Source organism: Hyla sarda, chromosome 7 (assembly GCF_029499605.1).
Source record: "Hyla sarda isolate aHylSar1 chromosome 7, aHylSar1.hap1, whole genome shotgun sequence".
In the NCBI taxonomy this organism is placed as follows: domain Eukaryota; kingdom Metazoa; phylum Chordata; class Amphibia; order Anura; family Hylidae; genus Hyla; species Hyla sarda.
Window position 1 is genome coordinate 95,003,712 of NC_079195.1, and position 27,475 is coordinate 95,031,186.

A 27,475-nucleotide genomic window follows, 5' to 3' on the forward strand; every position below is an offset into this window, starting at 1 on the left:
ATGAGTACTACCTCCTATCCAGTGGTCTTCAACCTGCGGACCTTCAGATGTTGCAAAACTACAACTCCCAGCATGCCCGGACAGCCGTTGGCTGTCCGGGCATGCTGGGAGTTGTAGTTTTGCAACATCTGGAGGTCCGCAGGTTGAAGATCACTGTTGGGTGCAGAATCTTTTTTTTCTAGATTTTGCACCTTTAAAATTGGGTGCGTCTTATATGCCGGTGTGTCTTATAGGGTGAAAAATACGGTACTTTTTGATCCCATTTTAAAGTCAATATTACCTAAAAAAAAAAAAAACAGCCTTAACATTTCGGCGTACGAAAACTTTGCGGAACCATCTCGCCCCCAGTCGCATGAGAAAACAACAAAAAAATCTGGAACAAAAAGTATTTAAATGCTCTGGCAAAAATGTCATTAGGGTAGGCACTTTTGCATGTAAAAATCCTAGATGTCTTTGTTGCTCTTGGATACCGAAAGGCGGAACAGTCAGTTTTATTTCTAAATCTACAGGCGAGAATTTTACAATAAAAACATATGCTGACTGTTCATCGTCTTACGTGGTCTATTTAATAACATGTAAATGCGTTATCCAATATGTTGGCCGCACCATACAGACCTTGTGTGCAAGAATCAACAAACATCTTTATAATGTTAACAATAAATTCATGGTTCATAGCTTATCGCGGCACACAACTTTAGTTCATGGTGGCGATATGAATGGACTTTCTTTGTGTGTGATTGACTCCATTCCAGTGGATTCCTCTAATGGTTTCCAACAATTGATAAATCGGGAGTCATTCTGGATTTTTAAAATTAACACCTTGAATCCAGAAGGGCTAAATGAAATGATCGAGGGGACTGTAAGATAACTTCATTTGGTATGACATGTATTTATTTGAAATTGTATGTTTTTCTATTTTGATATTCTGTATTTTATTGTTATTTACTGGAAACGGTTTTTATATGTACTTGTATCGTGGAGCTTCCCGTGAGTTATACTCCTCCCAATTTTTTCACCTGTCATTTCCGTTTCTGTCTCATTTTGCACCTCCCTTTTTTCCTATATATACTGGCAATTTTATATGTATTGCACGCCTGATGAAAAGGCCATCTCGGCCTTGAAATCCATAGTGTGTGGTTAAATAAATTTTATTTTCATAAAGCAGCAGTTTATATCTATCCTTGGAGATTCAGCAGCGCGGGAGTACTTCCCTAAATTTTATTGTGTCCTCTTCTGATCCGAATACCAGGTTTCAGGAAGCACATATCTCATCCAGGAAAAGTTGCGTGAGATATCGGAAATTCAGAAATAGTTAAATCCCTGGTGCTACTTACAGTAGATAGCTAGAGACTTAAGTAAGCCCTGTTACCGGGCTGTATATTTATGGGATGAAAGGTAAGTTAGTAGTGGGGCCTTTCAATCCCTTCCTTGGCCACTCCAGGTTTTTGGACTAGTCCAGATCTGCACAGGTGCTGAAGACAGCTCATCACTGGGCTGTAAAACTAGGTGACAGTCTGTGAGTAAGGATGTGAGGAACTTGAACCACTAATAAGAGTTTGAATATGGCAGTTTGCATCTACAAAAGGATACTTTGTTACTTATGTGAGTAACACATTTGTCTACTTTGTTAGGTGGCTGGTAGTAAGCCACCTGTATAGACAGGGAAGAGATCTGTATAGTTAGCACTGGACAAGCAGGATTTACTTTTGTGTTAATTCTTGAGTGTAAAGGCTATTTTTGTTTTGTTACTAAACAAAAAGACAGGAGAAACCCTGTTTTACCTTCATGCCCCTGTCTCTGACCGCTATTTTGGAACTTTGTGACTGGTTCTACAGTGCTAATCTCTTGCACCTTAATGTCACCAACCATTCCCAACCATTTAGTAACAGATGATAGCAGCTTTAAATCTATGTATGGGTTACAAAAAAAATCCTGCAGCCAAAAATATTTGGAAATTTTCATGATGTACCCAAAATATGAAAATAAGTTTTGGGAAAAAAATATAGCATCATGGTTTACACTGTAGTATTGAGATCTGCTACATATACTAACACTATAGATCCAAAGAGGAAGCAAAAGGTTTAAATCAGGGTCAAGTCTTTTCCTCATACCTTTTGTGTTATAATATGCAAAACATCTAAGGAATGAAAAGCTTATAAGCCATGCCCAGATAATAAGCATTTAGAACGAGGAGCTGAAATTCTGGTCTGCATTTCAAAGTCCCTACATACTTACATGCATGTATTAGGCCAACCAAAAAGACTGTAACCCTAATAATGTGTATATCCAACTGAAGCTATACCCACCTGAAGACTAACTACAATCCCAGACTAGTGTTTAATGCATATTCACAGTCCATGAAGCTAAAAGCTGCGGTGCCTTTCTTCAGAGGCCTCAGTTCTTTACAAGCAAGGAATGAAATGCACCAGTGACTACCTGTATGACACATCAACGGACACAAACAAGTAATACAGATCATGAGTCAGGACTGCTGAGGTGCAAAGCCTACTACCAAACCTATTAATTGCTTCTGTCAAAACCCAATAATAGATGGGTCTTCAGTGAGCTCCTAAGCACCATCTAATGGTTACTGCATGGATTCAGAATTGTATCACATAAACAGGAACTCTGGTACATAAGTTCTTATCCCCTAGCCACAGGATTACGGATAGGTTTCTGATCGTGGGGAATCCAACCACTAGGACCCCTGCAATCTACTGGCTGGCACCCGGCTCTCCTCATGCACAGAGCGACCTCCGACACTCCTCCTCCATGTATCTATTATGGGAGAGCTGGAGATCCAGCGCTCATGTATCTTCTGCAGGGCAGGAGATCACGGGGTCCCAGCGGTCAGACTCCCTGATATCAGACAACTATCCCCTCCTGTTAGCATAGAAGAGACTTGCACGGAAATCACCGGTTCCAGACCTGATGCAGGGCGCTCAGAGGAGACTGCCGGCGTTTTGCGCTGTGTGCGCTTCTTCCTGCACACAGCGTGAAACTGCCGGAAGTCGCCACAGAGCGCCCTGCATCAGGTCTGGAACCGGTGATGTCCGTGTGAGCAGTTGAAGCGGAGTCGGCCATCTGAAGCTAGTGGTGAGTGCAAGTAACAGTGTCTCTTCTATGCTATTTGTATTTAGTGACTTCGCTCTTTCTGGTTCCCAGCACCGCCAGACCAGCACACTCAGGACTTCAGTCTCCCGCTGTGATAGAGGAATCGCAGTACTTTATAACAATAGTGCCAATATACCTTTGAAATTATATCCCCTATCCTGTGCTTAGAGGATAAGAACTTATGTACCAGAGTTCCCTGTTAAGTCTATGGCTATGTTGGAGAAGCCTTATGAGGTGCTGTCACTTTCCCTTGGCCATGCCGATTGGCAATGCGGACAGGCATTCCTAACAATATCTCCAAATTTCCTGGTCGGTTGAATGCTGTCGTATAACAATGCAAAGGAAGGTTGTAATAGCTCTATAGGAGGCGTTCTGCTAGTTACTTAACCCTATTAAACCAAGGCCATTGCTGGATATGTCAAATAAACACAAGCTCATTTATACCAATGATTGGGTTCACAGCGATCGGATAGCTCCAAACATTCATTTTGTCACATTATCCAATGTGGATACAGAGGTATGATTAACTTGTTTTTATGTGACCTATCCAACAATGGTCATGGCTTTATAGGGTAAAATGTTATGAAAAACTCCCTCTTACTGTTAAGGTTTATTCAGGTACAGTATCCTGCACATATATTTTTATTGCGCAAGATTTGAAGCTGCAAATTTTATGCTGCAGAGTTCAAGGTAAACTAAATGACTGTATACAGCTTAAAATCTGCAGCTTTCAATCCTGTGCATCAAATATGACCCTTAGTGGGTATCTTGAAGAGCAAGTTCACAGTTGTGAGCATGCGCGATTTTTTGTTGCAGCATGGGGAGACCCACACCACACTGGGCGATACAGTTGGCGAGACAACCGTACCACGCTCTGCAAAGTTCTGCACACAAGCATTTACTCTGATAAGAGAGACTTGTGCATGGAACTTTGCTGACCTCAGTACTTTGGCAACTGTACAGCCCAGCGTGGTCTGCGTCTCCCCATGCTGGAACTGAGGATTGTGCAGGTTCCCATCTTTGGACTTGTGCATTAAAGGGGTACTCCACTGGCCAGCGTTTGGAAGTAAATGTTCCGAATGCTGTTTTTATGCTGCGGGGGTCGGCCACGCCCCTCGTGACATTACAGCCATGCCCCCTCAATGCAAGTCTATGGGAGGGGGCGTGACGGCCGTCACGCCCCCTCCCATAGACTTGCATTGACTGGACAAGGCCGTGATGTCACGAGGCACATGGCCGACCCCCGCAGCGCGAACACATCGTTCAGAACATGTACTTCCTAACGCTGGCCAGTGGAGTACCCCTTTAAAGTGAACGGGCCATTACATTTATGCTACCTGAGTTGCAAAGTCATCAGGGGAGGGCAGAACTTTTTCCTGCACCACTATCTTTGATGGATAGATCCCTTTCTATACTATCAATCAAAGACAGCAGAGCAAGGAGGAAGCCACCAAGGGCAGCTCTAATAACCTGTGGTTCAGGCAGCATGAAAGATGACAGGTTTACTTTATATATATGCTAGATTGCAGTTTCATAACACAAAATCTTTTAATGGAATTAACAGAATGATACTGGTGAATATATAAATGCACATATTGAGAAAACAAAAAAGTGAATCCATGTTTTGACAGTAAAAGGAACATTTGGTGTAGCGCAGAATATACATTTAAAAATAATTTCCTTGTATGTAAATGAGCTTATTTGTATGGCCAATATGCGGTCAGAGTAGCACTTATCAGAGGATCTAAATATAGTATACTGATTTTAATGTGGCAATAAAAAGCTCTTATGTGGGTCAGGCCAAGTAGATGTATCATTTTAGGCGGCAGCATGACATCTGATGGAAATCAGCAGCCACCTATGATGTATAAAGCATGGCTATTCAGCCGTGACAGACTTTCCTATGTGGATTTTGGTGCGGACTGTATCTACTAAAAAGATGCAATTTCTGACTGTGAAAATGTAATTTACTCCATTTCCCCTAGGGGTTAAAAAATTGCTTCTTTTACAAAGTACAGATGTCCCTGGTGACTTTCCTTACAAGACATTTACAGATGCTTTTGTTAAAAAAAAATAAGAAAGAAAGAAAGAAAACCTGTCCATTTGCTTCCTATTAATGTTATATCATGTAACTGCCAACAGGGTGTGTATTGTTTATTAGAGGGTTTTTTAGTTGTCATTGATTGGCTGAATGTTAAATACTAGTGGACCGAGATCCCATGTCTGTATCCCAGTATACAAATGCCTGTTGAAACCTGCACTTGTGTTAAAAAATTTTTTGCCATTAATGAGGGCACGGGATTGATATATAAATGGTTTTCTGTAGGTCAGAACCAAAAGCACAATATGCCACCATTCTTACTAGCTTTGATCCATCCCTTGGAAGGGGTTCCCCTCTTTTAACAATCACAACTGTTAAGAGCCATTTGGCAATAAGCTGATTCCAAATTGTCCTCTCTGCTGGGTCTTTCCGAGATTACAAATTGGTAATGTAGAAAGAAACAAAGACCGCGTACGGCGCCTCGTGTATTACCCAATGGTACGGTGGCTATAACGTAGTCCGGAAATCAAGTCCCTTAAAGGTGGCTGCTAACCTTGAAGCAGTAAAAATAGTGCCTATCACCTTACTGCTGAGGTATAGTGATGTAGCTTGCTGCTCAGCCAGAAGGTCTACAGGGGTCAGCAGGTGTCCTGTAGTAGTATGTAGAGTATATGGGAAAAAAAGGACCATCGATTCCAGGCATATCTTGTTAAAGATCCACGCATGGATCACTTTTATTGTAATAAAACAAAATAAAATGAAATAAAATAGATGACGCGTTTCGAGGGTAACCCCCTCTTCCTCAGATCAGCATGCTGAAACGAGTCGTTTAATTTTATTACAATAAAAGTGATCCATACAGGCATCTATGACAAGATACTCTGTGACTCTGATGGTTGAGCTAGCAGCGCCTGATGGTCCTTTTTTTTTTCCTCCCATATTTTTCCTCCCATATACAAAGTGTCCTCTCTGTTGGGTCCCTCAGAGATCAACTAGTTTTCTGCAAGGGAAGGGCTCCTCCAAACTACAGACATTCTGCTTGGAATTTCCAAGAGGAAAGTTCCAACAGATTTGGCTTGTAGCAGCCTCCCATTGATCTCAACGGGGGGCTGCTAAGAGGTTCCACAGCAGTACTTCCAACCAGAATTTTATTCCATCTAATCCACCCAGAAAAGCCCAATAATCAATGAGGCTTCAAATTTCAGGGGTAAATTTCAGTGGCAATTTTGGGTAGCACGGATTCACGGAAGAAATTCTGCAAGATAATTTCTCAGTGTGAAGATCTCCTTATGACCTACATTCCTGTGCAGCAGCTTTTCATTGTCCTTCCGTGTGCATGGGCCCTAACAGATGACCCTCTTCCTCTATTCCCTAATATGGTATATGAAAGTGTTTTGTTAACCTCTTAGGCCCCATTTACATCACATTTTAGTCTTTAGTCAGAGGTACATGTTGGGATTAAATTGGAAGTATACCTTCACCGGAAGGCTGCAATGTAACAACATTAAATGAATGAGGCCTTACATGGCCATTGTCAGGTAGGCTAGTCCTACCAGCCTGTCTCAAATTACTCAGGTTTTCAGATTGAAGTCAAACCAGCACCAAAAAAATTTAAAAAATAAACCAGTTTACATATTAGTAGTGACACTACTGAGTACCATTCGTACCATAATTTAAAAAAAAACAACTATTACCTAATGGAAACCATTCTACTACCTCACATTGTAGCCAGTCCTTGTGACATGAAACATCGAAAAGCCAATAAGACAATTTTCAGGCAGTTAGAAATATTACAGAGGCCAAGAAATAAAAGCAGCAATGAAACCTAACAAGACATCATACAACATATTATTATCCCCATACAAACCAAATGATTGACTTATTGCCCTAAACAACAGCTATAAAGACGTCATAGGGAGAAACGGCTTTAGCACAAATCGCACTGAACTTTTAAAAGGTCAAAAAAGCCCAGCAGCAAGAGTCAACACCCTGACTACAAATGGAAGAAACAACAACAACACATGAACACAATAAGACTTCTAATGCAGTGTATATTAGTTAAATGGTGATTTATCAAACCCGGTGTAGAGGAAGAATGAAGCAGTTGCCCATCTTTCATATTAAAATGGCCTATGAATAATAAAAGCAGCAATCTGATTGGTAGATAAGGGCAACTGCACCACTCTTCCTTTACGTAAGTTTTAATGAATCTCCCCCATATTTATGCTACAGCTTTTAATGGATTCTATAATATTATTATAGAATATATAAAAAAATATATGTGGCAACAATTCAGTACACAGGGTATGTTCACATGTACATATATTTGCTGCAGATTTTCCTATTGAAGACAACAGGTAGCAAACTTCGCTGCGGAAAATCTGCAACAAAATACAAAGGGGTGAACGTATCCTATGGGTAGAAACACATGTTGCAGATGTGCTGTGTCAAAGGCAGAAATAGATCAAACTGGAAGAGGGATAGGACTTGTATATCCCCTTCCAGTTGGATGTACTTCTGCTTCTGGAAAAAAATTTTGCCACAGAAAATCTTCAGCGTATCTACAACGTGTGTTCCTACCCTAAAGGTTTGTTTACATGAAGCAGATTTAGTTTCAATAGCTGTTTTCCACTGTGAGTGTTAACAGGGGCGGGCTCTCCACTGCAGATTTTCAGCTGCAGAAAATCTGTGGCAGACCCCATCGATCACTTAAACATCTGAACATATTAGAGATTGCTAGTGACTTTATCTGTAGCACAGTGTTTCTATCTTACCTTACAAATGCTCTGCAGTAGTACAATAGAGCTTACATTTCTGTCCTCGGCCTATCTTGTACCAGTCTATACCGCAAAACTGACAAATAAGCTGCAAAAAAACAGGAACTGCCAGTCTTTTATAAATGTTATAGTGGCCATTGTGAAAGTAGAAACGCCAAAGACCATGACTTAGGGTCATATTAGACAGCCCAAGCTGGTCAGTAAACAATGCCGATCTCTCTCATTAACAGAGTCTTTACAAGGGGAGATGTGCAGCCAATGGTTTTTTTAGTAGATCAAAATGACCTTATCAGCTTACAAATGAGAAAACCTGATTTCTGGCCCTATTGTACAGGGTAACGTTGGCCTGACCAACCAATAACCGCTTTGTGTAATAGAGCCCTTAGACTAGACCATAACCTCTTAGTGATGTCTGGGCCTCACCATTGGTCAAAGTCCATGACAAAATGTTGAATTTATCTCAGTTTATACTTTTTTGCCTTTGAACCAAGTATGGCATTAGAATAAGAGACTGATGCAGCCAGAAAAAGACCTGAGCAATATATGATCACTTATGTCAAATCTGCCTCCCCAGCTGCCCCTCACCAACAACCGGAGACTCCCTTACAGTTTGAGAAGCAATGGATTAGACCAGAGGTCCTCAATCTTTTGTAGCCACTTTCAGATGTGACAAGTGGTGCTGAGCCGCTAAGTATTATAAAGGAAAACGATGTGCATAAATCTTACCCTAAATCATCTTGCTACTAGGGCACAATATTATTTACATACGTCAAATGCCAATGACCCAAGAGCCACATGTGGCTCTAAAGTCAATGGTTGGGGATCACTAGATTAGATCATTAAAAGGGCACTCTGGAGGAAAACTATTTTTATTTATTTTTTAAATCAACTGGAGTCGGAAAGTTAAAGGGGTACTCCGGCGCTAACACATCTTATCCCCTATCCAAAGGATAGGGGATGAGATGCCTGATCGTGGGGGTCCCGCCGCTGGCACGCCCTCTCCCATAGGCTTGCATTGAGGGGGCGGAGCATGATGTCACTATACTCCGTCCCCGTGATCGCCAGTAATCAGACCTGGAGCAAGCACGCTCCGGGGGCTGATTCTAACGGGGTGCGGCGCGGAAGATCACGGGGGTCCCCAGCGGTGGACCCCCGCGATCGGCCATCTTATCCCCCCTTTGGATAGGGAATAAGATGTCTTAGCGCTGGAGTACCCCTTTAAACAGATTTGTAAATTATACAAAATATATAGAAAAATTGGGGCTCAGAGTCATGAATATTAGATACAAATTAATTTATTGATAATAAGATATTCGGAATATTTGTGTCTTTTAACCCACAGGGCCCTTGTGGGTCAGCAGAAATACACTGATATATTAAATAGTCTATACATAAAATATTCAATGCATAAAATATGGCAAATATTATTTAAAACTAATAAAATACATAAAATGAGAAAACGTTTAAATTATTCGCTAAGTGTCCACACAGTCTGTAGAAATAATGCAGGTAGATAATGTGAATAAATATTTCAGTTGCAGCAATAAATCCAGATGATTTAACTTCAATTATGGTGTCTGTAGATATTGTCTCTAACGGATCCAGCGATTGATACAATAGTAACTGGGCAACAGAAGAAACAATTTGTAACCTTATATGAGGTTGGGATTCTAGTTCTCTGCACCGCGCGCTACTAGAGACTTGGCGGTCTCAAAAAACGTGCAGCGGCGGTAATTACTTTTGGTTGCTACTGGTTACAGTATTTGAAATGCAATATGGGAAAAGTTGGTACCTTTGTTGTATGCTGGGTTGGTTGCCGGATGGGTCCCGGTTTCCCAGGCAGTAACAGCGCTGCTAGAGACACGGCTGTCTCACAGGTATGCAGCGGAGATGGTTCTCACATGATAAATCATTTTTAGTTGGTTCCTCTATTGTGTTGTCCTGATTGTCAGCCGGTCACAATCCCTGGGCAGAGGGTTCACTGTTAGAGACTTGGCCGTCTCAGTTCGTACAGCGGCAGCGGTGGGCTCGATCTGAGGGTACTGCAGCAGTTCACCTGCAAGCAAGGAAAATGGAAAGCCAGCAATGTTCTCCTGGTGTGGATGGCCCGTAGTGTCCTGTGATGATTAGCAGGTGCCGTGGGTCTTTGTGTATCGCTGTATACTTGTGGGATTTTGGTGGATGACACTTAGGATAAATTAAACTACTATTTATCCTAAGTGTCATCCACCAAAATCCCACAAGTATACAGCGATACACAAAGACCCACCGCACCTGCTAATCATCACAGGACACTACGGGCCATCCACACCAGGAGAACATCACTGGCTTTCCATTTTCCTTGCTTGCAGGAGAACTGCTGCAGTACCCTCAGATCGAGCCCACCGCTGCCGCTGTACGAACTGAGACGGCCAAGTCTCTAACAGTGAACCCTCTGCCCAGGGATTGTGACCGGCTGACAATCAGGACAACACAATAGAGGTACCAACTAAAAATGATTTATCATGTGAGCACCATCTCCGCTGCATACCTGTGAGACAGCCGTGTCTCTAGCAGCGCTGTTACTGCCTGGGAAACCGGGACCCATCCAGCGACCAACCCAGCATACAACAAAGGTACCAACTTTTACCATATTGCATTTCAAATACTGTAACCAGTAGCAACCAAAAATAATTACCGCCGCTGCACGTTTTTTGAGACCGCCAAGTCTCTAGTAGCGCGCGGTGCAGAGAACTAGAATCCCAACCTCATATAAGGTAACAAATTGTTTTATCTGTTGCCCGGTTACTATTGTATCAATCGCTGGATCCGTTAGAGACAATATCTACAGACACCATAATTGAAGTTAAATCATCTGGATTTATTGCTGCAACTGAAATATTTATTCACATTATCTACCTGCATTATTTCTACAGACTCTGTGGACACTTAACGTTTTAACTTTTAACGTTTTCTCATTTTATGTATTTTATTAGTTTTAAATAATATTTGCCATATTTTATGCATTGAATATTTAATGTACAGACTATTTAATATATCAGTGTATTTCTGCTGACCCACAAGGGCCCTGTGGGTCAAAAGACACAAATATTACGAATATCTTATTATTATTATTATTATTATTATTATTATTATTAATTTGTATCAAATATTCATGACTCTGAGCCCCAATTTTTCTATATATTTTGTATAATTTTTGGCGCCTTGGGTACAGGTGTTATTTGGGCAGCCCGAGTCACAGGTTGTCTGGGAGATAAGAGCCTCTCTAATATCTCTTCCAATTTGTAAATTATTTCCATTAAAAAATCTTAATCCTTCCAGTACTTATTAGCTGCTGAATACTACAGAGGAAATTCTTTTCTTTTTGGAACACAGAGCTCTCTGCTGACATCATGACCACAGTGCTATCTGCTGACATCTCTGTCCATTTTAGGAACTGTCCAGAGCAGCATATGTTTTCTATGGGGATTTTCTCCTACTCTGGACAGTTCCTAAAATGGAGAGAGATGTCAGCAGAGAGCACTGTGGTCATGATGTCAGCAGAGAGCTGTGTCCCAAAAAGAAAAAAGAATTTCCTCTGTAGTATTCAGCAGCTAATAAGTGCTGTAAGGATTAAGATTTTTTCTGGCACCAGTTGATTAAAAAAAATAAAAAATTCTACCGAAGTACCCCTTTAATATCTTAAAGAGTACCTGTCACCAAACTAAACTTTTAATATGTTGTTTCTTATGTAATTATAAGACACTTTGCTATTTTTTTGCTGTTAAAATTCTCAACCTTTATATGTTTTTAATGTGACTGAAAAAATGGCCACTAGGTGGCTCTCTTCTCTGCGCAGGTCAAAAGGTTAGTTTGGTCTCTCCTCCGGCCTGGCAGGAGACAAAACTCAGGAAGTGTGTGCATAGCATGGTGAGGCACAGCTCTAGCAGGTTTCAGTGATGTTGCGTCTGCTAGAGAACACCCACTTTCTCCTGCCGAGAGCTCACACAATGTGAGCAAGGGGAAAGGTATGATACATAGCTTTTTAAAGCTCAGAAAATGTTTTAAAGGGCAGGAGGGGTGTTAGGAGTAGTTAGGGAATATAATCTGAGTTAGTTTAGAAAATATGGTTTGATGACAGGTACTCTTTAATGATATTTGCATAGTTCCAAAAACAAATTTCGATTTTACTGTAATTAGATAACTTAGGGTGCCCTGATCAAAAACCTTTTCAGTTTCCCGATATACTCTGCCAGTCAGGAGATATGAGAGTTTATAGTTTTTCTGACAATTCAGAGAATCAGTCAGATGGGTGTGAACTTAATTTTAATAATAGGAGTGACTATAAGGTGATAGGCGGGGTTATACAGTTGGGCACAGGTCCTTTTTAATCATTTTTGCCTGTTTAACCATAGCAGGGAAGTTCCTTGTACTGGGGGAAAAGTAAAATATGACTTTCTATCTAGAAAGAGTATTGAACAGGTTCTTTTTGATATATACAGATACTGAAAACTTACATATATTGTTTTTCACGGTCTGCACCTGGTTCTTTTAAAATCCATGTTGCACTCGTGGTCAATGTCTGGACTGTAGACAAAAAAAGAAAACTGCTAAATACTGAGAAAAAAGTTCTGCATATACACAATCTTATAAGTAACCAAATCACATTATAAAGCATTTCATCCTTAAATTAAAGATATCATACATAAATCCTTGAGTCAGCCTTCTGTTAGTTTGTTTCCAGTAAAATCAGGTAAAAACCAATACTGCTGCCAGGGGTTGTCACTTAGACGGTGGATATTGTATCACCACTGCCAGGGGTTAGTACACAGCCGTCACGCCTCCTTCCATAGACATGAATGGAGGGGGCGTGGCGGCTGTGCTCGCCAATCACCGGGTGATGGGGGGGCACTCCGTGCACCGCATGACTAAGGGGCCACGAGGGAGATCGCAGGGGTCCTCAGTGGCCGGACCACCGTGATCAGACGTTATCCCCTATCCACTGGATAAGGGGATAGATAACTTGTATAGCAGCGGAGTACCACCTTTAATACTTGTTGTATTTCTTTTTCATGATATGGATAAATTGGGTTATCATATAAATCATAGGCAACCATTGTTTTTTTTAAACTCCAAAAGGTATATTTGACATTGGTCACACTAGCTTAAAAGGAAACTATCACCATAAAAATGCAGTCCAATCTACTGTTATCAGGTTATAGAGCAGGAGGAGCAGATTGATATACAGTTTTTAGGAACAGATTCAGCAACCTGTAACTTATTAATTATATTTTCCATGCTTAGGAATCTAGTAAGCGGTCAAGAGCCATTTTTCTTTGCATTTTGAACACCTTTTTTTGTGGTAGTCAAATGTTTGCTAGGATTTTATGATATATTCTAAGAACATCTACTTTATACACAGCATTTTCGTGTTTTAGATATGGCTAGCAGCCACTTTTCCCTTGCCACTTCTGTTAGGTACAACTGAGGGTAATCTGATAGGCTTGCGATGTCATGCCCCCCCCCCAAGTGACGTCACTCCCTGCCCCCTCAATGCAAGTCTATGGGAGGGAACAGGCCACGCCCCTCCCATAGACTTGCATTGAGGGGGCGTGGCCATGCTGTCACAAGCCCCCCGGCTCTAGGCGTTCAGAACATTTTGTTCCCAACACTGAGCACCAAAGTACCCCTTTAAAGAGTGCTAAAACTGCATAATGCATAAAAGTCACCAATGCTTCAATGACTCAACTTGTCTAGCATTAAAACCAGCAGAAAAGCGGTGTGCTGGGAGCTTTATGGCATGGGTATGATGCCAAGCATCTGATGGGCTGGTGTAAAGCATGCCACCACTGGAGTCTGGAACAATTAAAAGATGTTCTGTGGAGCTATGAATCACCTTCTCTATCTGGCAGTCTGAAGGACAAGTCTGGGTTTGTTGGACACCTGGAGAACATTTACCTGCCTGACTGCAATGTGCCAATGAGAAAGGGATTGTGAGTTCCAACTTTGTGGGCCCGATAAAGACACAGGATGTACATAAAGTGGACTTTGAAGCCAGCTCAAGAGCTAAGCTATAGGCAGCCAGGACTCACCGTTTATGCCGGGCATCAGCAAGTACGCTGATGTCTGGTATTAGTGATATAGATACCACTATCAAAGTTGAGTGGGGCATATAAAAGTGTAAAATATTGGTGTTGGTCCTTAAAAGGGGCTAAACGGGACCTTGTCAGTGTGATCATGGGGTCCCAATCAGTTAAGATAAGGACCACAGGTCACTTACCCTCCTTTGTTCCGTCCAATCATCACTATTCAGTAGGCAGGCTGTATAAGCAGAGAGCAGATAACACTGATCAATGCTATACAATGGCATAGCACTGAACAGTATTAGCAATCGAAAGATCGCGTGTAATAGTCCCCTATGGGGACTGAAAATGTGTAATAAAAAAAAAAAGTTAAAAAAATATATAAATTGCCCTTCCCCTAAATTTAAATCACCCTCTTCAATTTAATAAAATAAATTTAAATAAAAAGAGCAAACCAATCATACTTGGTATCAACATGTGTGGACTTGTCAGAACTACATGTTATAATGTTTATGATCCCGCATGGTGAATGGTGTAAACTATTTTAAGCATTTTTTTTTTTTTTTACTAAAACATTAGAATTAAACAGTAGTAAATTAAAACAAAACTTGTATAAATTGAGTATTGCTGTAATTGTACTGACCAACAAAAAGGTAGCATGTCATTTTTACCAATAAGTGCACTATGAAGAAGTAAAACTCCCCCCAAAATGTGCAAAACATTTTTTTCCCCCACACAAATAGTATTGTGTCATAGATTTTGTGGTAAAATTGGGCTGTTCTTACAAAATACAATTGGCCCTACATAAAACAAACCCTCATATGACCTTGTGTGGAAAAGTTATTTTATTATTGAAAGGCGAGGAGGAGAAAATTAAAATGCAAAAGGAAAAGATATAGCTGTGTCCTCAAGAGGATAAAATAACATATAAGGGTAACCTGTGTGCGGCATGCAGGTTAGTGGTAAAAAGGAAGGACTAGAAGCTGCTGGCTTAATTGCTACCTAATGTGTATTGTGGTTATACAGTATTGTTCATAGAGTAACATGTCATTGTGGGTTTGGTTGCATCTCCCAGAAGAGCTTTACATCTATACAGTGGGGCAAAAAAGTATTTAGTCGGCCACCAATTGTGCAAGTTCTCCCACTTAAAAAGATGAGAAGCCTATTATTTTCATTTTCGATATTTTCAATGTGTGGGATCGAGGAAGATGTAATTCTGGGATTTGTAGTAAAAAAAAAAGAAAAGACAAACAGGAAATACCAGTTTACAAAAAGCTAGCCACAGTGTTAAGGTAATCTCACAACATAGCCATTTAGCCCCAAGACAAGCACAGATCCTTCCTAAGCATGTCCATTAGTGTCTGCCAGGTACGTACTAAAATCACCTTATGGTTGATAACCCCTTTAAGAGTCTCCTCTGTCCTCCACTCCTTACCTGTATTAATGGCACCTGTTTGAACTTATCAGTATAAAAGACACCTATCCACAACCTCGGTCACACTCCAAACTCCACTATGGCCAAGACCAAAGAGCTGTCGAAGGACACCAGAAACAAAATTGCAGATCTGCACCAGGCTTGGAAGACTGAATCTGCAATAGGCAAGCGGCTTGGTGTGTAGAAATCAACTGTGGGAGCAATTATTAGAAAATGGAAGACATACAAGACCACTGATAATCTCCCTCTATCTGGGGCTCCACGCAAGATCTCACCCTGTAGTGTTAAAATGATCACAAGAACGGTGAGCAAAAATCCCAGAACCACATGGGGGGACCTAGTGAATGACCTGCAGAGAGCTGGGACCAAAGTAACACACTACACCGCAAGGGACTCAAATTATGCAGTGCTAAACGTTTCCCCCTGCTTAAGCCAGTACATGTCTGGGCCCATCTGAAGTTTACTAGAGAGCATTTTAATTATCCAGAAGAGGATTGGGAGAATGTCATATGGTCAGATGAAACCAAAAGTAGAACTTTTTGGTTAAAAAAAAAAACACAACTCGTCGTGTTTGGAGGAGAAAGAATGCTGAGTTGCACCCAAAGGCCCAAAGGACACCATACCTACTGTGAAGCATGGGGGTGGAAACATAATGCTCTGGGGCTGTTTTTCTGCTAAGGGACCAGGACAACTGATCCGTGTAAAGGAAGGAATGAATGGGGCCATGTATGATGAGATTTTGAGTCAAAATCTCTTTCCATCAGCAAGGGCATTGAAGATGAAACGTGGCTAGATCTTTCAGCATGACAATAATCCCAAACACACCACCCGGCAACGAAGGAGTGGCTTCGTAAGAAGCATTTCAATGTCCTGGAGTGGCCTAGCCAGTCTCCAGATCTCAACCCATAAAAAAAACTTTGGAGGGAGTTGAAAGTCCGTGTTGCCCAGCGACTGCCCAAAAACATCACTGCTCTAGAGGAGATCTGTATGGAGGAATGGGCCAAAATACCAGCAACAGTGTGTGAAAACCTTGTGAAGACTTACAGAAAATGTTTGACCTCCGTCACTGCCAACAAAGGTTTTACAACAAAGTTTTGAGATGTACTTTTGTTATTGACTAAATACTTATTCTCCACCATAATTTGCAAATAAATTCTTTAAAAATCAGACAATCAGCCTCTCTCATCTTTTTAAGAGTGAAAACTTGCACAATTGGTGGCTGATTAAATACTTTTTTGCCCCACTGTATATATATATTTATTTACAATATTTATTTAAATATGCTATTTATCTTAATAGGGAGAGGAAGAATAAAAAAGAAAATTCTGCAAACACACACACACACATTGCCAGTGTATTCTCAGGAATGTGAATACGACCTCTTGGTCCTTGCAGAGTATTGGTGTGTGGAAACACTCTCTATTACACTGCAGAACAGTTGACAATGTTCATATTCGCAGTCATACATATTTCTGTCTGCTGTACATAAACACTAGTAGAGGTTGTGTGACTCTATACACTTCCCGTGAGGTTCCAATTCCTGTTTAAAGTGAGAACCGTGCACAATGTACTATGACTAACATAAGGTGTGTCGTGTACTGAGCTTCTTCCTGTGCACTTCCTCTCTTTCTGTTACATCAGAAAGTGAACTTTAAACGTGTTTAAATCACTTTTTTTTATTTATTTTTTTAAAAACAGATATTTATTTATTCTTAAATGTTGGCAATTTTTATTTATTCATTTATTTTCATGTTGCCCGAAATTTAGCAGTTTTCACTCTGACCACTAAACCTCATGATAGGGTGTCTCTTACTTTTAAGCAGAGAAAATATTTAAATGGGCACTGTCAGATACAAAACTTTTTGTATGTTGTACATCTTGGCAGTACATTAACCTTTCTAATATACTTAATAAGAAAATTAGATTTCCTTTATATAGAAATCATGGCTTTGTCCAAGCTGTAGCACAGACATGCACTCCTCTGTGCTCTCTCCTGTCTGATAGTACTCCTCTGTGCTCTATCCTGTCTGATAGTACTCCGCTGTGCTCTCCACTGTCTGATAGGACTCCTCTGTGCTCTCTCCTATCTGATAGGACTCCTCTGTGCTCTCTTCTATCAGATATTAGAGAGCACAGAGGAGTACTATTAGACAGGACTCCTCTGTGCTCTCCTGTCTAATAGCACTCCTCTGTGCTCTCTCTCCTTTCTGATAGGACTCCACTGTCCTTTCTCCTGTCTGATAGCACTCCTCTGTGCTCTCTCTCCTGTCCGATAGAACTCCTCTGTGCTCTCTCTCCTGTCTGATAGAACTCCTCTGTGCTCTCTCCTGTCCGATAGGACTCCTCTGAGCTCTCTCCTGTCATAGCACTCCTCTGTGCTCTCTCCTGTCATAGCACTCCTCTGTGCTCTCTCCTGTCATAGCACTCCTCTGTGCTCTCTCCTGTTTGATAGCACTCCTCTGCTCTCTCTCTCCTGTCTGATAGGACTCCTCTGTTCTTTCTCCTGTCTGATAGCCCATCCTCACTTACTGGACTCATGCCTGTGCTTCAGCTTGGATAAAGCCATGATTTTATAAGTCATGATTTCTATAAAAAGGAAATAAAATGTCCTTATTAAGTATATTAGAAAGGTTAATGTTTTGCTAAGATGTACAACATATAAAAGGTGTTTGACAGCGCCCATTTAAACAATTTAATCACAGGCAGGATTACAATAAAATGTGATTGGTTGTTATGGACAACTGGTCAACATTTGCTTTGCACAAGTTTTGATGAATCTCCCCTAGTGAGTGCTCCTGTTTACCGTTATACTGTACACACACATTACAATATGGAAGAAATGATCATTACATGTCTGTTTTATTTAGTTTATTTACTTATTAACTATTGCACTGACAGTTCTATTAGGTAACGAAGCCTGCCACCATGACCTGATCCTACTAGTGACTGCGTGACTGTTCTGGTCAACCCTGTGCAGCTACACAGACTTGCCACTAGTTATGCCAGTTAAGCCAATTGGAGAGAATAGCAACGTGGCTCCCTATACTTTTTGGAATTATATACAGTATTAGCATTTATTTATTTTTGTTGTTAGAAAAAAAGCACAATAAAAATACAGCTGCTTTATGCAGAGATGACACAATGCCCATATTGTCACGATGCCGGCTGGCAGGAGGTGGATCCCCTGTGCCAGAGAGGGATTGGCGTGGACCGTGCTAGTGGACCGGTTCTAAGTCACTACTGGTTTTCACCAGAGCCCGCCGCAAAGCGGGATGGTCTTGCTGCGGCGGTAGTGACCAGGTCGTATCCACTAGCAACGGCTCAACCTCTCTGGCTGCTGAAGATAGGCGCGGTACAAGGGAGTAGACAGAAGCAAGGTCGGACGTAGCAGAAGGTCGGGGCAGGCAGCAAGGATCGTAGTCAGGGGCAACGGCAGAAGGTCTGGAACACAGGCTAGGAACACACAAGGGAACGCTTTCACTGGCACAATGGCAACAAGATCCGGCGAGGGAGTGAAGGGGAAGTGAGGTATAAATAGGGAGTGCACAGGTGAAGACACTAATTGGAACCACTGCGCCAATCAGCGGCGCAGTGGCCCTTTAAATCGCAGAGACCCGGCGCGCGCGCGCCCTAGGGAGCGGGGCCGCGCGCGCCGGGACAGGACAGACGGAGAGCAAGTCAGGTACGGGAGCCGGGATGCGCATCGCGAGCGGGCGCCACCCGCATCGCGAATCGCATCCCGGTTGGAGACGGTATCGCAGCGCACCGGGTCAGTGGAGCTGCCCGGAGCGCTGCGGTAGCGAGAGTGAAGCGAGCGCTCCGGGGAGGAGCGGGGACCCGGAGCGCTCGGCGTAACACATATGCTGTGGCCTATGTCACACGATTTTGCCAGTTAAACTGTGGTAAATTTGGCTGCCACTAGCCATCGAATGTGGGTGCTTTTTTTGTCCACATGTGCCCTAAGAACAACTAAGGTACACTATATTATCACCCTGCAGCCATATAAGCAGCAGCAGCAATATAGCAGCAATGGGAGCACTAATCGTGTATCATCATATGACCGCACACACCAGTAAGAGCTTCATCATAGCAATATTCCAACCCAATATATCTACTGGTAGTGTTTTCTTCCTACTTTTTGCATGCGACAGCTGCTCTAATTTTGTGGTTTAACTGTCCAAAAGAGTATCCCTCCCAGAATGCACCACTGCAATCTGGAGAAATAAAAATACACATGAAACAATTAAACCAAATGAAAAGCAAAAGTAGGGGAAGGATATTCTGGGTAGGAATCTTGCTCTCAAAACAATAAAAAAGATAAATTTAAATAAATAGAGTAGAGACCGACAGACCTAGCTTTATGCCTTTTACTTTCTGCCTTTTACTTTGTCTTTTAACTGCAACAAATAAATTAGTTAATTCAAAAATAAGTTAGCAAAATAAAACAAATCATATATTTTATTTATTTTCATTTTTGTTAAAAATAAATAAAAAAATTATATATTATATATATTATATATATATATATATATATATATATATATATATATATAATTTCCTAAATGTTCCAGTGGCTAATCAGTCAAGTCTTCCAAAATAAGAGTGTAATTACAAATTAAGTTTTAACCCCAAAATAAATAGTCAGTCTGCTAAACATAGTATGAAGCCAATACAGTGTTGTTGTCTCTCCCATGTGGTGTTATTGTACTACAGACGCCTTATTCTGAAACCTGTCATTTTATTCATGTCAAATTACAAAGTAGAAAAGAAAACAGATGTCACAATTAGAGACCATGGCGTATAATCTGAAGCCGCACAGTTCTGAGGCTCGAATAGAGAATCATTGTGCTAAGCAAACCAGAATTCCCATGACCTCCCTACTGCTGGCTATTCCTTCCCTCCAAACAAATAGTCCAGCTGTGTGGTCCCGACTGATCTTGTAGAGATCACTCCAGGACACTTTATAAGAAGCTGAAGGCCCAAGTCAACACAGATGCTGGCAGAACACGGAAAAGTAAGTCTTAGGACTGGGTTTGCTTTAGAAAACATTTATGTAGTGAAATTATTTGTCCTCGCCTTCACGCTCCTTTGGCCTCTTTAGGTTTAATTTATTCCTTCTTAAATACGGGGATAAAACAGTGGCATAGACATTTGTAATGCTGCAGAGTAGAAAAATGGATGGATTTGATATAAGCTTAAAGGGGTACTCCGCCACTAGACATCTATCCTTTGGATAGGGGATAAGACGTCCGATTGTGGTGGGTCTGGACATTGGGACCACCCTTGATCTTCAGCCCGGCACCTTGGCTTTCTCAACATTTATGTTCAGAATGCCAGTGTGGTGGGTTGGAGATAGCAGTGGGGAAGGTGGTTTGGGGGGGGGGGATGGGCACAAGTCCAGGCACAAGTCCTGGCCCAGACTGCGACAGGTGTTTGTTTGGTCATCAGACCTGAGCGTACAGTCTCAATCCAAAAGCAAAAATGCATCCGTAATATGCCCGTGTGAAAATGGCATTATCCACCACAAGGTGATTTTAGTATGTACCTGCCAGACAGTAGTGGACATGCTTAGGAAAGATCCGTGCTTGCGAGATTACCATAACGCTGTGGGTTTCTTTTTTTGAACAGGACATTTCCTGCAGGAGTTCGTTCTCTCAAACTACAAATCCCATAGTTCCTTGTTTGTAAGTATGAGGTAATTTTCTTCCATTTTTCTTCCTTCCACAAATCAGCCACCTCACCCATTGAAACACACCTATGCTGCCTTCAATGCAATAGACCAGTGTTTTCTGACCAGGGTGCCTCAAGTTCTTGCAGAATGATCACCACCCAGCAGTCGCTCCACCCATGGAAGCAAAGACAGACTCCCTCTGAACATCTGACTAGTGATGTAATGTCTCGGCCACACTGCAACCTGGAAAAACTTAAAACGACACTCAATTTGTATGTTGTTAAAAATAAGTGTAGGGGCAAAAATCACAGAAGAATTGGAAAACCACCATGAAACATAGGTACAGACACTGTATTATTAACTACACTAACTTTACAGCCCCTGTAGCATAGTAAAAAATAAATAAATCCTGGAATACCCCTTTAAAGTGGAATAAAACAGCTGCCAGACCTCTCCTCTGCTGCTTATGTTACCAATGGTGACAGTTTAAAAAAGTGAAACTTGATGGATTGTTGTTTCCTTGATAGAATTCAATCAAAATCTGTTAAATCTACTAACAAACATATAGGGCCTTATGTAATATTGTTTCTTTTCCTTCATAGTATGAGGAAATGCATTTCACTCCATTTATTGATGGCACGCACCTAATATACTGAACCAGTTGATATTAATTTGCACTGACAAGAGGCTTGATTACTTTTAAATTACTGATAGAGAGGCTGTTGTCCTGGCTTTCCATGCCTTTTTGCACCCCCCTTCATGTGTCTATTACTTTTTCCCCTGCGTAATTTCACATTTCCCTGCGTCATTTCTCCTGCGGTATTGCTATCAGTGTGTGAAGAGTGAGAGAAGAGGGTTGCATTGACAATCCAACACAATGGGCAGTACATCGAACACATTTTATAAGTGGTCAGAAACTTGTAAATAACTCATGAAAGAATAAAGTTACGTTAAAACCAAGCACATCATTGTTTTTCTTGTGAAATTCCCAATAAGTTTGATGTGTCACATGACTATCTTCCTATTGAAAAAAACAAAAGTTGGATTCAAAATGTCCGACTTCAAAATGGCCGCTATGGTCACCACCCATCTTGAAAAGTTTCCCCCCTCACATATACTAAAGTGCCACAACAGGAAGTTAATATCACCAACCATTCCAATTTTATTAAGGTGTATCCATATAAATGGCCCACCCTGTACAGTGCAATATCAAGGTAGAAAACTAACAAATAATAAAAATAAAGACGGGGTGGTTTATCATGATGGGAGCAGTGACCTGGGAGGATTATAGAATTTAACAAGATCATGAGAGGTACTCTTTAATGTAACATCATACTGACTGCTATGCTTAGAAAAAAAATAATACAAGAAAACTGTCACAGATTTTCGTGAAGTTCTCTTTTATTCTGAAGCAAACATACTAGTCCTAAAATAAATACATGATGCAAATACCGAAACAAATAATGAAAACCACACAGGATCTGAATCAATGGGCTGTTCTCAATACCCGCCCTGGTCCCTTCAGAAGGGTGAATAGCCCATAGAGAATGCACAATAACTGGAATACCAGAGCGGGCTCTCCCAGCCTCCTGCTGTAGACACCTGCTACAGGCTCTCCTGTTATGTGACCACATGTCCCATTCCATATCTGTTGGAAAATTAGGCCATGCTAAACTATACTACAGTGTTTTCCAACCAGAGTGCCTCCAGATGTTGCAAGGCTACAACTTCCGGCATGCCCGGAGAGCCAAAGGCTGTCCGGGCATGCCGAAGTTGTAACTGTGCAACAGCTGGAGGTATCCTGGTTAGCATTTCTATGAAAGCGCAACTGTCATGAAATTTTTGTGTAATACAGCCTTTGTACTGTGTGCAGGTGTTGTGTACAGCAATTATTTTACCTCATATTTGCAGGCTTTCGTGACACTAAAAAGTGCGTTTAATAAAAACTACTGATGGTCAGATAGGCGAGGTACGCGATGCCCCGCCGCTGCCACGCCCACCCACAGCCCACTTTGTATCTCAGTGCTGGGATCGCTGTGTGATTGACACACAGATCCCAGCGCATGCGCCCTTCAACTAATGTAACGTGCGCTCCGCTGCGTGTCATCCAGCAAGCGCTCGCTCCTGCAGAGAGGGCTCACTCCCGCCGCCGTCGTCTTCCTCAGTGCGCCTGCGCAGGGCTAGGTGCAGAGAGCGCAAGAGCGAGCGCTTGCTGGATTACACACAGCGGCACGCATGTTACATTAGTTGAAGGGCGCTTGCGCTGGGACCTTTGTGTCAATCACACAGCGGTCCCAGCACTGAGATACAAAGTGGGCGAGTGGTAGTGGCGGCGGCGGGGCATCGCGTACCTCGCACCACGCCTATCCGACCGTCAGTGGCTTTGATTAAAAGCACTTTTTAGCATCACGAAAGCTTGCAAATATGAGGTAAAATAATTACTGTACACAACACCTGCACACAGTACAAAGGCTGTGTGCAGGTTATTACACTAAAATTTCATGACAGTTGCGCTTTAATTATGTTTCAAATTGGTCTTAGTTGCGATACAGGACATGGACATGAGTGGAGCTGCTTCTTGACAGAAGATATTACAGACCCCTTTTTTGACTCTAAGGCCACCACCGACTCACAAGTCAACACTGACAAAGTCACGTGCAACGTGCAAGCTGAAAGCCATCACATTTTGATTTTGTGTGACTGTTGTTACACCCCATGTGACAGCATTAAAAGTCATTAATAGGTTGATGTGATACAAGACTACATGTTGTGTGGCCAAAGTTGCTGTGTAGCCCTAGCCTAGGAGAGGAAAAGTTTGTGCTAGGCCAGGGAAGGGTGGTATAAAAATAATAAGCATACTATACTCACCTCCTCCTGTCCCCCCGAAGCCGCCATGCCGATGCAGCCTGACTTCCGCTGGTTTCTGCTACCTTCTGATTGTGTGTCATCCTGACCCCACAGGACCTACCAGCTCTGCCAATTAGTGACTATGATGGGACACCAATGCGGCCACTGACTGGCTGAGCGGGCAGGTTCTGTTGGATTGGGACCTCACAGGATGAGGAAGCGTAGACCAGCAGTGGACTAGGAGTAACAGTGTCTATGCGGCAGCTGTGGGGGACCAGAGGAAGTGAGTATAGAATGTTATTTTTTTACACCACCCCCCTCGAGCAAATTTTCCATTTCCCTAGATAACTTCTTTAAGGCAAATGGATGCAATAGAGGATGGTCAAATGTTACTATGTTACAATTAGTCCCATCGAAGAGTGTGTCTGAAGGATTCAGCTTGTTTATGCATTATATCTATAGTTGACTGATATTTATGGGCACAATGTATGTCAAGGAAATGAGGACCCACTGTCTACTTCAGAAACAGCTGACTACCTACTATCAACTCATTGTTGGGACACATCTAGTTATGTACACACAGCATGTGTGGGATATGTAGCATGTGTGTCCATACGTAAATCTTATATATACACAATACACATACTGTGTATATATTTTGTAAGTATTCCTCCTTGGGGATTAGCTCCGGGATCGTCCTGGACACTGCCACGGGACACGTTTCCACTCAATAAACCCGCAGACAACGGTTATTCATGCAAGCCTGGCACCTTGCCAGCTTTATTTAGACAGGTTGCAGGTAAAACAAAACATAACTCAGGAACAAACCAAAGTCCTAGACCGTCTGGTCACTGACTACACATATCAGCATGCCCTGACTACTATCTGGTGAGCTACCCTCAGCCAGCATAAAACATGTGCCCCTGCAACCTGTTACTCACAGTTCACACCACTTCTTCACTTCTTGGACCGCTCACAGTTCGCTGTGGTTTCCTCAACAGGGTCCGTGTGTCTCCCCCTACAGCGACATGCTGTTACCCAGGGAGAGCCCCAACTATTCTCTTTCTTTTCCTTTTAAACACACTTTCCCTTCCTGATACCTCATTAATCAGGCCACAGGTGAAGCATTCAGCAGAGTTAGCAAGGGAAATACACCCTTTCCTTGCCACACTGTCACAATATGTATATATATATATATATATATATACACATACACATATATACAGTGGTCCCTCAAGTTACAATATTAATTGGTTCCAGGATGACCATTGTATGTTGAAACCATTGTATGTTGAGACTATAACTCTATGGAAACCTGGTAATTGGTTCTGAAGCCACCAAAATGTCATCCAAAAATAGGGAAAAGTGAGGATTAAAGAAAAATAAGTAGATAACTAATATAGATAAAGCAAATCCTTACATATAAAAGTAAGAAAGATCTGCTGGGAGCTGTAAATCACTGTCTATGTCAGTGTTTCCCAAGCAGGGTGCCTCCAGCTGTTGCAAAACTACAACTCCCAGCATGCCCGGACAGCCAAAGGCTGTCCGGGCATGCTGGGAATTTTTTTTTTTGCAACAGCTGGGGGCACCCTGCTTGGGAAACACTGGTCTATGTAGACGACAGGATCTTTTTCAGGGTCCTGTACAGTACACGCAATGTCCTAAAAAAGTAATGGAGTCGTCCTCATCTGGTGTCCAAAGGAGCAGCTAACCCTGGTACAGGTAAAGTGTACAGAACATGTAATACCTCCCCGTACTGTAGGGGGCACTACCAGACACCAGTCAGTGCATACGCTTCAGTAATACAGGTGTTTTACCAATGAATGCCCATTCTGATTGGTCAGATCTTCCAGTCATTGACATGTTTCACAGATCTGGACTGTCTATACATTGTATGTCGAGTTTCATTGTATGTTGAAACTATTGTATGTTGAGGCCATTGTAAGTTGAGGGATCACTGTATTAACATGTACATTGTATATACAAGCTGCAGCATCATTTCTATTCATTTCTAGAAGGAAGTATTTGAAAATACATCAATCTGAATTGTTAGAATTGTCCAAATGTTTAACTATTCCTATGAAAGAGCAGTAACTCAGCCAACACACATTCTTACAATGACAGCTCATACTACCCACATTTCATACACCATGACATTTGCTCTATGCGTAAAATCTTAACCCATTCCATGGCTCTGGAACAGGGAACAAGGGCTTTAAATAAACGTGTGAAATGAATGTCATGTAATAACCTAACCCACAATAAAAACATATGAACGTTTCTTAATAACGCGGCACCGTGCTGGAGAGTTCATACAAGGTCAATGATCTCCATATCAGTTGGGAATATGGGCCAGAAAAAGTCTACGTCATAATGACAGACCTTCGGGGAAAGGCGGAAACAAAAGCTTCTCCATTAAAGAGCATTTTCAAATACAATACAAAAGGTTTTGGGCTGCATTTGAGTACAGTTGAGAAACCTCCAATTCTTCATTCTATTCAACCAGTGACTAAATGACTTCATAAATGTAGTAACTAAAAAGACTATTAACTCCTTCCCACCACAGTGATTATTTGTATTTTTTTGCTTTCTCACCTTCTAAGATAAATAAAGGGCTTATTTTTTGCAGAACATGTTGCATTTTTTCATAGCACACTTTATTTTATTATATAATGTTTTGCAAAACATTATATACCATATTTATTGGCGTATAACACGCATTTTTTAGGCAAACATTTTTAGCCTAAAGTCTACCTGCGGTAATTATTCCACATTATTCCACATTGTGGGGAACATAAAGTAAAGAACAAATTGTAGTTTGCGCATTTACACATGCGGTGATTTTATGTTAAAGGGGCATTCCAGGATTTTTTTTTATTTGACTATGCTACAGGGGCTGTAAAGTTAGTGTAGTACATAATATAGTGTCTATACCTGTGTGTGACGGTTTTGTCACAATTCTGTGATTTTCACCCCAATATTTATTTTTGTCAGCATACAAAATGACTGTTGTCTCAGATTTTTCCCAGGTTGCAATGTGGCCGAGACCTGACTCACTAGTCAGCTGATGACAGGGAGCCTGTCTGCTTCAATGGGTGGAGGGATCGCTTGGTGGGAGAGAGATCAATCTGCAACAGGTGTAGGCACCCTGATTAAAAACCACACTGATTTGAATGAATGCAGCTCATTTATGTTTCAATGGGTGGGGTGGCTGATGTGTGGGAGGGAGGAAGATGGAATTGTGGGATTTGTAGTCAAAAAAAGAAAAGTCAAACCGGAAATACAAATCAAAAAAAGATAGTGACAGTGTTATGTAATCTCACAACATTGCTATTTAGCCCCAAGACAAGTGCAGATCCTTCCTAAGCATGTCCATTACTGCCTGCCAGGTACATACTAAAATCACTTTATGGTGGAGAACCCCTTTAATTTTCATTTGCAGTTTAGATTATATTATTTTATATACATGTCAAAAGTTTTGATCAGTTAAAGGGGTATTCCATATAAAACTTTTTTTTATATATCAAC

At 41.5% G+C, this 27,475-nt stretch overlaps 1 protein-coding gene across 2 annotated transcripts in view; it reads right to left on the reverse strand.

The window, feature by feature from the left end:
* The window catches only part of SGMS1 (sphingomyelin synthase 1), a 286,284-nt gene that overhangs the window by 150,997 nt on the left and 107,812 nt on the right, over nt 1-27,475 (reverse strand). For both annotated transcript variants that reach the window (XM_056530042.1, XM_056530043.1), the window contains exon 3: nt 12,429-12,498. The gene's annotated coding sequence lies outside the window, so the exon portion shown is untranslated. The remainder of the gene's footprint in view (nt 1-12,428; nt 12,499-27,475) is intronic.